This window comes from Balaenoptera physalus (genome assembly GCF_965194825.1).
Source record: "Balaenoptera physalus genome assembly, chromosome: 1".
NCBI lineage: Eukaryota > Metazoa > Chordata > Mammalia > Artiodactyla > Balaenopteridae > Balaenoptera > Balaenoptera physalus.
In genome coordinates, this window is record NC_138882.1 from 64,521,004 (window position 1) to 64,534,884 (window position 13,881).

Below are 13,881 nucleotides of genomic sequence, written 5' to 3' on the forward strand. Positions count from 1 at the left end.
AACAGTGTTTTAGAAGATGCCACCTATTTTTAAACACATCTCAATTTCAGAAATGCTAAAATACTTAAAAGTTCATTTCACAGTGATGAAATGTGACAGCAAAAAAATTAAATCAGCCTAAATATCCATCAATAGCAGAAAAGTTATAATACTTCAAAAATACAATAAATTCCTCCTTTGAAAAAGAGAAATTATGTTTCTTTAAGAAATGAATCATCTTTACCAAAAATGGACCAAAAAGCTTCATGTTTATTCAGAAGCTGTAATGAAAGGAAGCCGAATATATGACAAAGAACAGTAATTAGCTAAGTAATCAGGCTGATGAGATTTCAAAATTAAATTTGACTATGCTCTCTATATACAGTCACAAGGGACTCTATTATGTTTTCTTGCATTCAGCGTAAAGAGCAAGATCTTCTTGAAGCCAGACTGTTTTCTCTGCTCTCGCCTGTAACGGGTAAGATGGCTAGATAATTGATGAACATGTGGGTTAAAGATTTTGCGTGTGTTGGGGTGGGGTATGGTTCCTAAACTTATTGGAATAAAACAACCTGCAGAAATTCAGCGAAGTATTTTCATGAATTAGGTTATACTTTATATAATTAACTTTTCGAATCTGATTTTCAGTTTTAAAAAGATGCTAACTAGTAAACAGAAAACATTTTTTTAAATCTTTTCTTTTTGGCCATCAGCAGGTGTGGTAATCCTACTGAGTTATAAATTAAGAGTTAAGGAAAAAAGTATTCAAATTAACAACATGACAATAATTAAAATTCATTAAAATGCTAAGAAAAAAGTATTAAAAATTTTTTTCCAAATTTTTAAAATCTGGGCTTGAAAACATGGCTCTAGCCATTTCCAACTAGAGAAAATGGTAGTGCAACATGTGAAGAGAAGACAAAGTGAGTAATTTGAGCAAGAATTCTTACATGTGAACTTGTACATAAAAACATGCACTGAGACACAACAGAGACAAGACAGCTCCTAAATGATATTTTTATATGTGACTTAGGAGATCAAAATGATTGTATTGGGCTTCCCTGGTGGTGCAGTGGTTAAGAATCCGCCTGCCAATGCAGGGGACACGGGTTCAAGCCCTGGTCCGGGAAGATCCCACATGCTGCGGAGCAACTAAGCCCGTGTGCCACAACTACTGAGTCTGCGCTCTAGAGCCCGTGAGCCACAACTACTGAAGCCCGCGTGCCACAACTACTGAAACCCACGTGCCTAGAGCCCGTGCTCCGCAACAAGAGAAACCACCGCAATGAGAAGCCCGCTCACCACAACGAAGAGCAGCCCCCGCTCACCACAACTAGAGAAAAGCCTGCGTGCAGTGACGAAGACCCAACACAGCCAAAAATAAATAAATACATAAATTAATTTTTTTAAAAAAGTGTATTGCCCACACATTCCATAAAATGGGCTTCTAGAACAACCTAGTATAAACCTCCTCTACCCTTCTGGTAATTATATGCACTACACCAAGAAATAGGAGCTGAAAGCTAGGATAAAAATAAGAACTGTAAGTTTAAAGAAAAAAAAAACTGAGTCCTCTCAAATTAAAATAAAAATAAACTCATGCCTATTATCAAGAACTGTGATGAGTCTGGCCTACTTGCAAGCTAACAAGTTACCTGCCACCATTTCATGGATGCTAGCAGAAGACACAGGACTTCTGAGTCACAGGCAAAGGATTTTACTCCCCAAGGAGAATGAGCTTCAGATTCACATTGGTTCCCCGTGTCCCCCAATTCCCACAGGGCAATGCAGAGGGGTCTGGGGGGATACTGCACATGCAATGGGTTTGAATCACAGCTGGGGAACCCTGAACTGAAGGAACACAAATCTTATATCAAGCAAATCTGCCTAACCTCTGTCCCAAAGGAAAACATTATCTTTATTATTCTGGACAATAAATAAATCTGCCCTCTGCTCCACAGGGAGATATTGTGTCTCCCAAGACTGTTCCCTGAAAAGAGAGTCCAGAACAAAGCAGCCAGTGCCTCTGCTCACAAGATGTGCAGAAATACAAAAGAGACATGGAGAACTGTCTCTCAACAATTACACATTTGTTATGGATGAATTTACCTATCACTGAGGCTTTCTCTCCAAGTATTTCTTGCAGCCCAAGCTGCCCCATTTAATTCCATCTCTTTTACATTCCATTCTATATTAATAGATTGTAAGCTCCATAAAAAAAACCCTCTTTTGTTCACTCAAGTATCCTAAGTGCCTAGAACAGTGCCTAAGACAAAGCAGGCACTCAATATACATTCCTGAATCAGTGAATAAATGAACAGGCTCATAATACTGATTCTGTTCTTCAACGTGTTTTCACTCAATAATACAAGGTGAACATCTTTCACTGGCAATAAATATAGACATACTGCTCATTTTTAATGGCTCTGTAACTTATGAAACAGCTTCATAACTTATTTATTCAAGTACCTATCTCCGTTATTAGACTGAGATGCTTGGGACAAGAAATGTTAGGCTTAAATCTAACTTGGAACATACTACACATACACTGGGCAAAACTTAACATCTCAGGGCCTTAGTTTTACATTTGCGAAAATTTTATATTTGATGGGAATAATACCATCAACTTTACAGGCTTACTGTCTGGAATAAATTAAGTAGCATATGCAAAACTCATAGATGTGACTGATCTACTATAGACACTTAAGATTCGTTCTCTCCCTATGTACACATGGGATTGTTCTAAGTTAATATTGTCTGAAAAGAGAGAAAATGATTTTTTTGTTTGTTTTTGTTTTTAGGCCACACCGTGCAGCACGTGGGATCTTAGTTCTCCGACCAGGGATCAAATCCGTGCCCCCTGCACTGGGAGTGTGGAGTCTAACCACTGGACCACCAGGGAAGTCCCGAGAGAAAATGATTTTCAAAAAATGACTTCATTAAGGAGTTGGGGTAACTTCAACTGGTTAAGAGAAAAGAATAAGGCTACTGATACTGAGAAACAGAGATGGAACAGCACTTTAACAAAACTTTTCACTTTACTTGACTCTACTGCCCCTTTGAGCAACTTCTCTTTAAGGCCAAACTTCCTAGTCAACTACAAACGCTGCCATCTCTAGCTCATTGTCAGGTCTTCCTTTTCCTGAACAGTCTGTTTTGCCCCCTCCTATTCATTGGTTTTATTCTCAGAAATCGTGGAGTATCAGTAAATTCAATGGTCTCTTTCAAGGCACATTTTTCATAACCTCATAGCATTAGCTGTCATAGGTAAATGCTGTCTCCTTGACATAATCTTCTTCTTTGGCTCCCAAGATATCTTGCCAGATAACCAGAAGAACTGAAAATTAAAGTGTAACAAACTCTGAGGAGAGAAAGAACACAGAACTATTTTACCTTTGACAAAGAACAGGACAAAGAAGTGACTGCAATCAAAATGTGTAAGAAGAAAACAGTAAAAACTCAAATGAATGTTTAAAGGCCAAATGTGGGCTAGAGACACAGTTTAGAATCTCTAGGATCCTAGGCACAGAGAGAATCTACATTCAGTCACCAGCTCTTTTCCATGAGCCGCCCCCAAGTACTCATAAGAAACACTGAAAACAACAGGAAGCCTGAGAGAGTCCCTGTCTGGGTAAGACTTAAAAAGGAAACTCCAGTCACTTTTCAGGCCCTTCTCTCATGGGAAGCAAAAGTCTTAAGCCACTGGGGAAGCCCTAGTTAAAAAGAGCCTCAGCAAAGGTCCACTAGCTTTAAGAGAGGCAGGAAACCCTCATGTCCATTTCAGGCAAAGGCAACTGCTTTCAGGAAAGGAAAAAAGTATAAACTGCCTATCCTTAAGGGAGGGACAGGAATCCCCCTCCCATCCCTACCAAGAGCCTTACAATGAACAACAAGCAGCAGTTAAGTGTGGTGGCTTTGAAATGTGTCAACTCACAACGAACCATGTTTCCCAGAATTTTTTCCCTGTATGTTTCATGTTACTTGAATTACCAGTCATATTTGCACAAGATTGGTGGGTGGAAGTAAAGCAACAGCAATACTGATTTTTATTGATGCTTATATTGTTTATATACATTGTAACTTGTCTGGCTCACCTCGTTAGAATGGGGAGCAACTAGGCCTATAACCATCCTGCCTACCCATAGATCCTCTTTTAGGTTCTTGGAATACTAGGCCAATTTGTGTTTAGGTCCATGACAAAGGGTACCAGTTTCTCCTAAAAAAACACCTACATCTATAAGACTGAAGACAGTGAGAACTGGCATAGATCTTGTTTTCATGGGTTCAGGTTTGTCCTTCCTATCCCCAATTTACCATCATCCCTTCCCAACTGTCTGTCCTGAGGATGTCAAGCCCCAGCAAAAGACATGAAGAAAACAACTTTACAGAGACAGTTTAATGAGTTCCCACAACTATACAAAGTCAAATACCAGTAACACATCTTTGTGTGTATGTCTGTATATCTCCTAGTAATTCTGCTTCTTTGATTGAACTCATTCATGATTAACATTTTCAGCAAACTAGCAACAGAGGGAAACTTCCTCAATCTGGTAATAAGCACCAATAAAAGACCTAAAATATACCACATTTCATGGTGAAAGACTGAATGCTTCCCACTTAAAATCAGGACAATACAAGGAAGTCCACTCTCACCAGTATTATTAAACACAGTCCTGGAAGTTTTAGACATTGGAATAACGTTAAGAAAAAAAAAAAGGGACATAGTTTGGAAAGGAAGAAATAAAACAGTCACTATTGAAAGATGACATGATTTTCCACATAGAAAATCTCCTGGAATATACCCAGAAACCTCTGAGAATTAATACGTAAGTTTTGCAAGATCACAGGATATAAGATCAACACCCAAAAAAAATCACACTGTTACATACTAACAATGAATGGGTAGAAGTTGAACTTATAAACACAATACATTTGGGCTTCCCTGGTGGCACAGTGGTTAAGAATCCGCCTGCCAATGCAGGGACATGGGTTTGAGCCCTGGTCTGGGAAGATCCCACATGCCGTAGAGCAACTAAGCCCACGCACCACAACTACTGAGCCTGCGCTCTAGAGCCCGCGAGCCACATTACTGAAGCCCACATGCCTAGAGACCGTGCTCTGCAACAAGAGAAGCCACCGCAATGAGAAGCCCACGCACCACAACAGAGTACCCCCTGCTCGCTGCAACTGGAGAAAGCCCGCACACAGCAACAAAGACCCAACTCAGCCAAAAATAAATAAATAAATAAATAGGTTTATTAAAAAAAAAAAACAATACATTAATAATTGCTCAGAAGAAAATTAAATATTTAGACATAAATATAACAAAATATGCTGAAGATATGCATCCTGATAATTATAAAATGCTGATGAAAGAAACCAAAGAACTAAATAACTGGAGTGATGTACTGTGTTTATGGATCAGAAGACTCAACATAGTAAAGATGCCAGTCCTTCCCAAACTGATATGTGAGTCCAATGCAATTCCTATCAAAATCCCAGCAAGGTATTTTGGAGATAAGGACAACCTTACTCTAAAATTCATACAAAAAGGTAAAAGACATAGAAGAGCTAAAACAATTTTGAAAAAGAATTATTGAGGGGAGAAAACGTCACTCAACTTGATGTAAAAACTTACTATATAGCTACAGTAAACAAAACAGTATGGTATTTACAAAGGGACAGACACACAGATCAATGCAAGAGAATAGAGAACACTGATTAGATACACATAAAATGTGCCCAACTGATTTTTAATAAAGGTGCAAAAGCAATTCAATGGAGAAAATACAGACTTTTAAACAAATGGTGCTAGGGCAAGTGGACATTCATAAGCACAAAAATGAACTTCAAGGTAAATCACATACCTCATACAAAAATTAACACAAAATGGGGCTTCCCTAGTGGCGCAGTGGTTGAGAATCTGCCTGCCAATGCAGGGGACACAGGTTCGAGCCCTGGTCTGGGAAGATCCCACATGCCACGGAGCAACTAGGCCCGTGAGCCACAACTACTGAGCCTGCGCGTCTGGAGCCTGTACTCTGCAACAAGAGAGGCCGCGATAGTGAGAGGCCTGCGCATCGCGATGAAGAGTGGCCCCTGCTTGCCGCAACTAGAGAAAGCCCTCACACAGAAACGAAGACCCAACACAGCCATAAATAAATAAATAAATTAAATAAAATCCAAAAGTTTAAAAAAAAAAAAAATTAACACAAAATGGACCCTGAACTTAAACGTAAAAATATAAGACTATAAAACTTCAGGGAAAAAACACAGGAGGTAATCTCCAGGACCTAGGGTTAAGTTAAGAGTGTTTAGACATCAGACCAAAAGCATAATCCATAAAAGAAAAAAACTGATAAATTGGACCTCTCCAAAGTTAAAAACCTTTGCTCTGCAAGAGACTCTATGAAAAGAAGAAAAAGACAAACTACACACTGGGAGAAAATATTTGCAAACTGCATATCTGACAAAGGACTAATACCTAAACTATATAAATAAGTCTCAAAAAACAACAGTGAAAAAACAACAGTGAGAGACATGAAAATACACGCCACTGAAAATATAAAGATGGCAGGACCCCTCCGAGCACCAACAACCAGCTGCGTTGGGACCTGGCCTTACCTGCCAGCTGGCCAGCATCAGCCCAGGACTCCTGCACTGCACAGCCAGCCATACCAGGACCTGGCCCCAGCCACAAGCAGCTGGAAGCCTCTGCACTATGCAGGACCCCACAGCCAAGTGGGCTGGGAGCCAGCCCCATGTACCAGAGTGCCACAGCAATCAGACCCACCACAACAAAAGGGCCCACATAGCCCACACAGGGGGCACCCCTAGGTCATACAACTCTGGTGACCTGAGGGGAGTGTACTTATTCCACAAGCTGCACGGCACGGCCAAAAAAAAGAAGACATAACAATTGTAAATATATTTGCACCTAACATAGGAGCACATAAACACATAAACCAAATATTAACAAACATAAAGAAATTGACAGTAACATAATACTACTAGGGGACTTTAACACTCCACTTACATCAATGGATAGATCATCCAGACAGAAAATCAATAAGGAAACACTAACCTTAAACAACCTATCAGGGACTTCCCTAGTGGTCCAGTGGTTAAGAATCCGCCTCCCAATACAGGGGACACAGGTTCAATCCCTGGTTGGAGGACTAATATCCCACACACCATGAGGCAACTAAGCCTGCACTCTCTAGACCCGTGCACCACAACTAGAGGGCCCACATGCCACAACTACTGAGCCCACATGCTATGGGGCCCACATGCCACAACTAGAGATCCCCACGTACCACAACTACTGAGTCCACGCGCTCTAGAGCCCACACGCCACAACAAAAGATCCCGCATTCCGCAACTAAGACCCAATGCAGCCAAATAAATAAATAAATACATAAATAAATAAATATTTTACAAAATGGTTAAGATAAATGTTGTGTATCTTACCTCAGTAAATTTTAAAAAAATCAAATAAGACGAACTTAATAGATATAGAAAGAACATTCCATTCAAAAGCAACAGAATACACATTCTTCTCAAGTACACATGGAACATCTCAAGGATAGAGCACAAGCTGGGCCACAAAGCAAGTCTCAATAAATCTTCTTAAGACTGAAATCATACCAAACATCTTTTCTGACCATAACGCTATGAGCCTAGAAATCAACTATAAAGAGAGAAACTGCAGACACAAAAAACACATGGAGGCTAAACAACATGCTACTAAACAACCAATGGATCACTGATGAAATCAAAGAGAAAATCCAAAAATACCTGGAAACAAATGAAAATGGAAACACACTGATCCAAAATCTATGGGACTTAGCACAAGCAGTTCTAAGAGAGAAGTTTAGAGCAATACAAGCCTAGCTCAGGAAACAAGAAAAATCTCAAACAACCTAACTTTGCACCTAAAGCTACTAGAAAAATAACAAACAAAACCCACAGTTAGCAGAAGGAAAGAAATAAAATACAGCAAAATAAGTGAAATAAAAACTAAAAGATCAATAGAAAAGACCAATGAAACTAAGAGCTGGTTCTTTGAAAAGATAGACCAAATTGATAAACCTCTAGCTACACACATCAAGAAACAAAGAGAGGGCCCAAATCAATAAAATCAGAAATGAAAAAGGAGAAATACAAAGGATCATAAGAAATTACTATGAAAAACTATGCACCAATAAAATGGACAACCCCAAAAAAACTGACAAATTCCTAGAAATGTACAATCTCCCAAGACTGAATCAGGAAGAAATAGAAAACTTGAACAGACCAATTACCAGTAATGAAATTGAGTCAATAACCAAAAAACTAAGAATAAGCAAAACTCCAGGACCAGACAGTCTCACAGGTAAATTCTACCATTTAAAGAAGAGTTAATACCTATCCTCAAACTATTCAAAAAAACTAGAGGAAGGACTTCTGCACTCATTCTATAAAGCCAGCAGCACCCTGATACCATAAAATAAAAAAAAAAAAACACACAAAAAAGGAAATTACAGGTGAATATCACTGATGAACACATATGCAAAAATCCTCAACAAAATACTAGCAAATCAAATTCAACAATACATTATATGGATCATACACCATATTCAAATGGGATTTATCCCAAGAATGCAAGGATGATTCAATATCTGCAAATCAATCAGTGTGATAAACCACATTAACAAATTGAAGAATAAAAATCATATGATCATGTGATCATCTCCATAGATGCAGAAAAGGCTTCTGACAAAATTCAATATTCATTTATGATAAAAATCCTCAACAAAGTAGGTATAAAGAGAACACACCTCCACATAATAAAGGCCCACTTTACTGACAAGTCCACAGCTAACATCACACTCAACAGTGAAAAGCTGAAAGCATTTTCCCTAAAATCAGGAATGAGACAAGGATGCCCACTCTTGGCACTTTTATTCAACATAGTACTGGACGTCCCAGACACAGCAATCAGACAAGAAAAAGAAATAAAAGGAATCCAAATTGGAAAGGAAGAAGTAAAACTGTCACTGTTTGCAGATGACCTGATACTACATATGGAAAGTCCTAAAGATACCACCAAAAAACTATTAGAATGAATGAATTCAATACAGTTACAGATACAAAATTAATATATAGAAATATTTTGTTTCTATGCAGTAACAATAAACTACCAGAAGGAGAAATTAAGCAAAAAATCCCATTAACAATTGCATCAAAACGAATAAAACACTTAGGAATAAATCTAACCAAGGAGGTATAAGACTCAGAAAACTATAAAACACTGATAAAAGAAATTGAAGATGACACAATTGGAAAGATATACTGAGTTTGTGGATTGGAAGAATTAATATTGTTAAAATGTTTACACTACCCAAGGCAAGCTATAGATTCAATGCAATTCCTATCAAAATACCAATGGCATTTTTCATAGAACTAGAATAGATAATTCTAAAATTTCTATGGAAACACAAAATACCCCAAATAACCAAAACAATCTTTAGTAAGAACAAAGCTGGAGGTATCACACTCCTTGATTTCAAACTATACTACAAGCTAAAGCAAATAAACAGTATGGTACTGGCACAAAAACAGACACACAGATCAATGGAACAAAATAGAAAACATAGAAATGAACCCACACGTACATGGTCAATCAATCTACGACAAAGGAGGCAAGAATACAGAATGAAGGGAAAGATAGCCTCTTCAATAAATGGTGTTGGGAAAACTGGACAGCTACATGCAAAAGTATCAAACTGAACAAACTTTCTCACATCATACACAAAAATTCAAAATGAATTAAAGACTTAAATGTGAGACCTGAAACCATAAAACTTCTAGAAGAAAATATAGGCAGTATGCTCTTTGACCTCAGTCTAAGTAGTATTTTTTTTATTTGTCTCCTCAGCAAGGGAAACAAAAGCAAAAATAAACAAATGGGAGTACATCAATCTAAAAAGCTTTCTGCACAGTAAAGGAAACTATCTACAAGACTAATAGACCACCAATTGAATGTTAAAAGATTTTTGCAAACAATATATTTCATAAGGGGTTAATATCCAAACTACACCAAAAACTCATACGATGTAATATCAAAACAAAACCCGAGGGACTTCCCTTGTGGCGCAGTGGTTAAGAATCCACCTGCCAGTGCGGGGGACATGGGTTCGATCCCTGGTCTGGGAAGATCCCACATGCTGCGGAGCAGCTAGGTCCGTGTGCCACAGCTACTGAGCCTTTGCTCTAGAGCCCACAAGCCACAACTACTGAGCCTGCGTGCCACAACTGCTGAAGCCCACGTGCCTGGAGCCCATGATCCGCAACGAGAAGCCACTGCAATGAGAAGCCCACACGCCGCAATGAAGAGTAGCCCCCGCTCGCCGCAACTAGAGAAAGCCCGCGCAGAGCAACGAAGGCCCGATGCAGCCAATTAATTAATTAATTAATTAATTAATTAATTAAAAACCCAATTATAAAATGGGCAGAAGACCTGAACAGACATTTTTACAAGGAAGACATGCAGATGGTCAATGCGCACATGAAAAAATGCTCAACATCAGTAAACATCATGGAAATGTAAATCAAAACCACAATGAGATATCACCTCACACCTGTCAGAAAGGCTATTATCAAAAAACAACAAATAACAAGTGTGGGAGAGGATGTGAAGGAAAGGAAACCCTCATGCACTGTTGGTGGGAATGCAAATTGGTACAGTCCCTATGGAAAACAGTATGGAGGTTCCTCAAAAAACTAAAAAGAGAACTACCATACTATCCAGTGATTCCACTTCTAGGTAATTTCCAGAAGAAAACAAAAGCATTAATTCGAAACAATATATGCACCCCTATGTTCACTGTAGCATTATTTACAGTAGCCAAGATGTGGAAGCAACCTAACTGTCCATCAACAGATGAATGGATAAAAAAGATGTGGTGCATATATATGCAATGGAATACTACTCAGCCATGAAAAGGATGAAATTTTGCCATTTACGACAACGTGGATGGACCCGGAGGATATTATGTTAAGTGAAGTAAGTCAGAGAGAGAAACAAAAATATCACATGATTTCACTTACATGTGAAATCTTAAAAACAAAACAAAACAAATGAACAAACGTAACAGAACAGAAACAGACTCATAGATACAGAGAACAAACAAAACAAATGAACAAACGTAACAGAACAGAAACAGACTCATAGATACAGAGAACAAACAGGTGGTTGCCTAAAGGGAGGTGGTTGGGGGGAATAGTTGAAGGAGATTAAGAGGTACAAACTTCCAATTACAAAATAAATGAATCACATCAATGAAATGTACAGCATACAGTCAATAATATTGTAATAACTTTGTATGGTGACAGATAGTAACTATACTGATCGTGGTGATTATTTTGTAGTGTACATAAATATCGAATCACTATGTTGAGCACCTGGAACTAAATTAAGTACTTCAATTAAAAATTGATACTTCAATTTAAAATACTTCAATTAAATACAACACTTCAATTAAAAAAAAGAATAAGAAAATATAAAGATAGTTTAAAAAAAACCAAAAGCACATAAAAAGATGCTCAAAATTAACCATTAGGGAAATTATAAATTTAAACCACGAGTTACCATTACACACTTATTAGAATTACTAAAATAAAAAACAGTGGCAACACTAAATGCTGCTGATGATGCAGAGAAACTGGATTACTCATACGTGGCTGATGGGAACATAAAACGGTTCAGCCATACTGGAAAAAGGTATGGCAGTTTCTTACAAAAGTAAACAATGTGCTTATCATATAGTGCAGTAACTACAATTCTTGGACATTTATCCCAGAGATGAAAATTTACGTTCATACAAAAACCTGTATATGGATGTTCGTAACAGCTCTCTATTTAATAGTCAAAAACTGGAAACAGGGCTTCCCTGGTGGCGCAGTGGTTGAGAATCTGCCTGCCAATGCAGGGGACACGGGTTCGAGCCCTGGTCTGGGAAGATCCCACATGCCGCGGAGCAACTAGGCCCGTGAGCCACAACTACTGAGCCTGCGCATATGGAGCCTGTGCTCCGCAACAAGAGAGGCCGCGATAGTGAGAGGCCCGCGCACCACGATGAAGAGTGGCCCCCGCTTGCCACAACTGGAGAAAGCCCTCGCACAGAAACGAAGACCCAACACAGCCAAAAATAAATAAATAAATAAATAAAAATTAAGAAAGCAACTTTAAAAAAAAAAAATTAAATACAGTTTAAAAAAAAAAACTGGAAACAATACAAATATCTTCAACAAATGAACGATTAGTTATATATTCCTATCATGAAATACTAATCAACAATAGAAAGAAATAAACTACTGTACACACAACCTGGATGAATCTTAAGGGAATTATGCAGAGTGAAAAAAGCCAATCTCAAAAGTTTACATGCTGTTATTTATAACATTACATATATGTTATTTATGTAACATTCTTGAAATGACAAAATTATAGAAAGGGAAAACAGATTAGTAGTTACCAGGGGTTAGCCGTTGGGAGGGAAGGATGTAGCTGTGGCTAAAAATGGGATCACAAAGGACTATTGTGATGAAACTGTTCTGTACCTTAAATATGGTGGTAACCACTTTAATCTATTAACATTAATTAACATTAATTTATTAAAATTATTAGAGAAATGCAAATCAAAACTACAATGAGGTATCACATCACACCGGTCAGAATGGCCATTATCAAAAAATCTAGAAACAATAAATGCTTTAAAGGATGTGGTGAAAAGGGCACCCTCCTCCACTGTTGGTGGGAATGTAAATTGATACACCACTATGGAGAACAGTATGGAGGTTCCTTAAAACACTAAAAATAGAAAGCAATCCCACTACTTGGCATATACCCTGAGAAAACCATAATTCAAAAAGAGTCATGTACCACAATATTCACTGCAGCACTATTTACAACAGTCAGGACATGGAAGCAACCTAAATGTCCATTGACAGATGAATGAATAAAGAAGATGTGGCACATATTTACAATGGAATATTACTCAGCCATAAAAGGAACAAAATTGAGTTATTTGTAGTGAGGTGGATAGACCTAGAGTCTGTCATACAGAGTGAAGTCAGAAAGAGAAAAACAAATACCATATGCTGACACATATATGTGGAATCTAAAAAAAAAAAAAAAATGGTACTGATGAACCTAGTGGCAGGGCAGAAATAAAGACACAGACATAGAGAATGGACTTGAGGACACGGCAGGGGAGGGGGAAGCTGGGGTGAAGTGAGAGTAGCATCGAGGCATATACACTACCAAATGTAAAACAGATAGCTAGTGGGAAGCAGCAGGATAGCAAAGGGAGATTAGCTCCGTGCTTTGCAAAGACCTAGAGGGGTGGGATTGGGAGGATGGGAGGGAGGCTCAAGAGGGAGGGGATATGGGGATATATGCATGCATATGGCTAATTCACTCTGTTGTACAACAGAAATTAACACAGCATTGTGAAGCAATTATACTCCCATAAAGATGTATTAAAAAAATAATAATAAAATAAAAATTTTTTTAAAAATTAAATTAATTAAAATCAGTGCTAAAATTGCATGGAACTAAATACACACACATGCAAAAGTGCATGTAAAACTGGGGAAATCTGAATAAGATTCATAGATCTATCTATGTCAATTTCCTGATTGTGATATATTAATATAGTTGTACAAGATATTACCATTGGGAAATTAAGAGTATATGAGATCTCTTTGTATTATTTCTAACAACTGCACATGCATCTACAGTTATCTCTAAATTAAAAGTTAAAGTACCAAACAAAACAAAACCTTCCCACAAAGAAAACTCCAAGCTCAGATGGCTTCAATGATGAAATCTATCAAACATTTAAGGAAAAGGTAATT

The 13,881-nt window shown here is 38.0% G+C and overlaps 1 protein-coding gene and 1 long non-coding RNA gene across 11 annotated transcripts in view; both read right to left on the reverse strand.

The window, feature by feature from the left end:
• Positions 1-13,881, reverse strand: part of DCAF6 (DDB1 and CUL4 associated factor 6) — a 166,614-nt gene that overhangs the window by 147,562 nt on the left and 5,171 nt on the right. The window lies entirely within an intron of this gene.
• Positions 5,245-13,361, reverse strand: LOC309649550. The gene is made up of 2 exons (XR_014257198.1): positions 6,202-13,361; positions 5,245-5,874 (listed from the first exon to the last, which is right to left on the reverse strand). It is a non-coding gene; the product is annotated as an uncharacterized lncRNA (long non-coding RNA).